A 5,624-nucleotide genomic window follows, 5' to 3' on the forward strand; every position below is an offset into this window, starting at 1 on the left:
AGCCAACACACACACACCCACCCACGCACACACACATTTTATCAAGACCGGAAGCTGGCCTGTCGTCTCAGCTGCGATGTCTCACATACACAAATACACTCTCACACTTAGACCAACTGCAGCTATGACGCCTGCGAATGGTCAAAAATATCCCAAGTGGAATAATTAGGAGTGAAGTCACATTACTTTTTGTTTTTTTTTAATCCTTCTCAACGCTCAGGAATTTTGCACTACTGACACTGCGCTCTGCCACAAGAGATGATTTAAAAAAACATTCACAGATACACTCTGTGATGAAAGCTACAATACACAATCTACAATCTTTAGAGGACACGCAAGCAAATGGCACCTCACAGTATCCTATGCAGGAAACTGAGTTAACTGAGTTATGGTCCCTTCCACTGAAAACACCTTTTATTACTTCATTTTTCCAAGTATGACTGACGTTTGAGACTTCCTGATGACGTTCAGAACAAAGGAAAGGGCTTGCTATTAAGTTGTTTAAGTATTATTCACTTCTAACCCATAAAAAAAATCATCAGCTTTCCCATAACTTAGAGAAAAAGTTATGAAACTATGAGTTTCTTTTTTCATTCCTTTATTAATAACTCAATTGTTTTTAAACACATAATATTATATAATACAACATAATATAATAAATTATGTTTCTTTATGTGGCAATGGGAACAGAAAGCCTGTTCCTCTAAGTAAAACCATGACTTCACAAATGTCAGGAACATGATGAAAAAGCCATTACAGTATCCTCTTTTCATTCCCCTGGAAGTGATCATGGAATAGTTCTTATTCTGGCACTAAATGCGTAAGCAAAGCCATTACTCCCACTCTTCTCTGTGCTGCTGCCCAGTCTCCTGTCTGGGAAAGAAATGTCCGAGTTTAACCTCTTATCTCTTCCTCTTCCTTTTCCTTTCATTCAGGACACAAAAATAAAAAGGAGAAAAAAAACCTGTCAAACCAAAGGAAAAATAGAGTTCTGAACAAACAGCTGGACCCTATTTATGGCAAATATCTTAAATACCACACATCCCAGATAACTCAGAGTGTTTGGCTGTGGCCGCAGCCATGTCATTGCAGGATACTGTGGCTTCCTCTCTCTCTTTCTTTATGTCTTACTCACTCCCTATTTTATCCTGTTGCCACTTCCTTTCATTTCTGTTTTTAGGTGACATCCTTTTTGCGTGTTCCCAGACCAAAGGAGTAGCTATAATTGTTCTCTCCTTCTCCAAAAAGGAATGTCTAAAGCAAACCAACCTTTTGAAGTGGTTCATTGTTTGCCGACTTCAGTAGGTGAAGAGGTGGTGAACACTGAGGGCAACGAGGGAGAGGTCAGGAGTGTTGGAAAAATGAACAAATAGGACAGAAGAGAGAAGGAAGGAGAGACTGGGTTAGAAAATAAAGATTATTAGTAATCTGCATTGTAATTGGATTATACTGGTTCAAAATCACAGAGATGTTATTCAATATTCAAAATGAAAACAGTGCCATAAGTACTCTGAGTTGCTTAAACATTTACACATGACCATATTACTCCTTTTTCATACATCAAACTGAAAGCAAATGAAATACACTCACCGGACACTTCATTAGGTACAAGTTTGAGATTATTTTAGTTTGCTTCACACAGTTCATTATCCAGCTATCAGAAGATACTGTGGTTTATTGTGGTCATAAAAGGATCACCATGGTCAGCAAAAATACTCAGTGAGGCTGTGGCCTTCAAACAATGCTCAGTTGGTTGTAGAATGCAAAGAAAATGTCCTCCACAACACCACTAGCAATACTACCGACTACTTCTCTTTAAACCCTAGTGATGGTTGTGTGGGAAATTCCCAGTAGATCATCAGTTTCTGAAATACTCACACCCACATCCACCCGATCAGACACCAGCAACTATTCGGTCTTTTAGTAATGAGGTATGAACTGTGCTCCCGGTTCCCAACTGCTCTGAGTTTATTAAGGCTGTTGTGTTTTTAACATGTTTTAATGCTTTGTATCTTGTTCTATTTAATCTGAACAAGCCCCTAAAAAAAGGTCAGTGACCACTGTCGGCCTCTCTCGGTTTTTATTATCACTGTTAATTTTAAAGCTCAGTTTTTAAAACCTTACAATCTTACTACAGCCCAGCCCATGCAGCAGTATATTAATGACTAACCTCATATTGTGTATTGGTTATCTCAGTTGTTCTCCTGACTGAGGTTTGGTCAGTTTAAAGTATCCTGGCATACAATTGAAATTTGCCCCTACCACCCTCGTGTTAACTTTTATCGACTGGAAAAAAGTTAGCATACATTAGCTTCACTGTGTTTATATCATGGTAACCATATAGCTAGCAACCACCTAGCACATAATTATATAACAGTTAGCCCGACTTCAGTAACCCTGCAAACATCACTGCTGTTTAGTTTTCTGTCTTCATTTATGTCGGAACATGGTGTATCATCTTTAGATAGGAACTAGCAAGCTAACTCCCTGCTAAATTCTAACTCTATTAAAGTTCATAAATTCTATTTTCATGGATGCCTGGATTTTAAACTTAAAATATAAGTTTAAACTTAACTTTAAACTTATGTTTCCCCTGGTAGAGCAGCCACACTGATCATTTTATTAAAGACAAAAGAATTTAGACAGTTTTTAACTCTCAGTGATGCCGCAGTATTTCTTTGGCTATGGGACCTGAAGCAGAGTTTGGACCCAGAAACAGCTAATGACAGCCGACTTAAAGACCGGATACCATGTTCAGAGCCACAGCACACTTTTTTCCAGTCTGCTAGGAGTCTGCCTGATGGACACCTGTGTAGTTATTGTATTATATAGTAGTGTCTTATTGATAAATCAAGGGTATCACAAAAAAATATGGCATTTTCCACATTTTCCACTACAATTCCACCTTATGTGCATCCACTCAACGTGGCTGAAAGTCCCGTGAAGTCAGTAATTGAGGATGTCGAGGCAAAGGTATACCTGCTACCCGGTCTAAGGCTTTTTGTCAAACTCCAGGACCAGGGTGTTTGTATAGCCATTTCCCTCGCTGTCAGGTTTCAAAAATGGCGGTTTTGGTTTTCGGGAAGGAGTCACTCTCATGTCTCATTGAGTGATGTCACTGACTAGCCAATTGGTGATGACAACAGGCTGTTGTCTGTTGACGTTACATTTTTGGATTACTTAGATCCGGTTTGGCCAACTGGCCTTGAGGGCCAGTGCCCTGCAGGTTTTAGATCTCACCCTTGGTCTACACACCTGAATCAAATGATTAGTTCATTACCAGGCTTCTGGAGAACTTCAAGAAATATTGAGGAGGTAATTTAGCCATTTAAATCAGCTGTGATGGATCGAGGACACATCTAAAACCTGCAGGACACCGGCCCTCGAGGCCTGGGTTTGGACATCACTGACTTATATCACTTGGATCCCTGCTTGAGTACCTGGTACTAGGTCCTACCATCTAATGGAGCACCCTAAAAACAGTGCAGAGCCTACAAATGAATACATTTCAATGCTGGTTGCTGCATCACTGCTGGTTTTGTCCTGTGGAAATGAATCTGTGATTAGTAGTGCTTCACACAGGAAGGATACATGAATGAGGCATGTGGAGTTAGTGTGTTGCAGTGTAGTGTCTCATGGAAAAGTCCAGGGGTCACAAAAAACTGCAACCCATGTGGACGTCCACACGTCTGCCTCATGTTCACCCAGATGATGAAATTTCACGCTGACCCAAGCAAACCCTCGGCAAACCCATAGTAAACATAACACCGGCATGGAAGACATTTAACAGAGTGCCTCTGTATGTTTGGAGCTGAATCTGGGACTGGTTGGTTAAATCCTCGATGATATAAGTTACAGTTATTTATTATAAAACCTTTAAATGTGGCTAATACTGTTAGATTTTCAGGCTTCGTCAACTATTTTAAAAGACATGTCAGAATTATTTTTTTGTAGTCAAGTCAGCAAAAATGCTGCAAACGTTTCTCTCATCCAACCTAAAACTGTGTAAGGGTATAAGCAATAAAGTAACAAGGTTAAGAAAAAATAAAAACACGCAGTACTATCCATTTACTGTAAGTGCATTGGAGCTGCAAGCAATTCTTGTTAAGGTGAAAGCTCCACGTGATGTCTGTTCAAAGTGCTGCTGCTGGCCAAGGTGGACTGCAGTGCCAGCATGGTTTTATGTTTGATTTATATGGGAACTGCTTCAGGCACAATCTCAACATTGTTTTACAGCTTCATGCTGCTATCCAGTGTTATTGCCCTGGGCTTAGGGCACAGGCAGAGCTTACAGGTACAAGAGGGGAGGCGGGGAGGGTGGATCTCATTTTTCTCAGTGGTTTAGTTATTGTCAGATTCCCTTTGATCCAGTCTCTCCTCTCTGCTCCTGTCTGAGAGAGTTTTAAAGTATAATTTTTTTTTTTTAAATGAATACCAAGAACTTGCTTTAAATAACACATATACTCAGGTTACAAAAACTGTGGGAATTTTTAAAATCAGTTCTCTAACATCTACGCAAACATGGCTAACTTTTTGTCCTTTGCTTGCTACTCAAAGTTTCAAGAAAATTCAATTCAATTCAATTAAACAGTTTCAGTTATAGTTACATACTTATAAAATATATTAGTAATACCTCAGTACCAGAAAGGTTTTCAACAACATTTACAGATACTGCATGCAAACAAATCAAGTTTTAAATATAAGCTATTATTCCATCCACTTTCTTCTGCCCCACCAACTGTATCTTTGGACTGTGGGAGGAAGTGAGAGGAAACCAGAGCACACAGAGAGGCAAACTCCACACAGAAAGCCCAGATGCTGAAGTTCAACCTAGGATCTTCTTGCTGTGCTGTGCTAACCAACGTTGCACCGTGCTGCCTTAGATATTTAACAATTTCAGTTATGTGAGTTTTGTACTGAAATCATTTGACACAAACTTATCGTGTATTTTAATATCACTTATACAGGTTTTCATTCTCAGACTTAAATAAGACTGATGTCTACTCATGTTGTCAACCATATATCACACCGGAAAGAGAAAACTGAGATTAATAAAGGCTATCTGATCTTATCTTATATCCAACAAATCTAAGCGGTCTTAGCAAATTTTGAAGATGACGATGCTGGAAGCTGGAAAGTCAATACAGGGAGGAGGTCAGGGTGGATGGATGGGATGACATGGAACGTTCCACACTGAGGTTCAACATTTCTCTAAATTATGCCCATTATTTAAATTTGTATTTATTATGAAAACTATGAAAACAAATTTCTTTTTTTAAGGTAATCTCAAATCTTTCAAATCTAAGCCTAACCATAAATACAAAACCAAATGAAACAGATGAGAAAAGTATGTAAGACATATATGTTTGATTTCCTGCTCGTGATGCAAGAATTAAAGGTTGTGTTTTACTAATGTTATTTGCAGAAATTAAATGTAAGTCATACTTAGAGTTATCAGTGCTAAGGTATTTACTGTACATTTATTAAGTTCTGGGCACAAAACTAGCCTATGGCTCCATACTGAGGAATATAGCTGATTCTACCACAGCGCTGTTAAAATGCTGTTTCAAATACACAGATTAGGCTAGAGGACTTGCTGATATATAACATTTATGTCCAAAAAA

The sequence above is a fragment of the Perissodus microlepis genome, chromosome 10, assembly GCF_051167445.1.
Source record: "Perissodus microlepis isolate ML-2025 ecotype Zambia chromosome 10, ASM5116744v1, whole genome shotgun sequence".
Taxonomy (NCBI): domain Eukaryota; kingdom Metazoa; phylum Chordata; class Actinopteri; order Cichliformes; family Cichlidae; genus Perissodus; species Perissodus microlepis.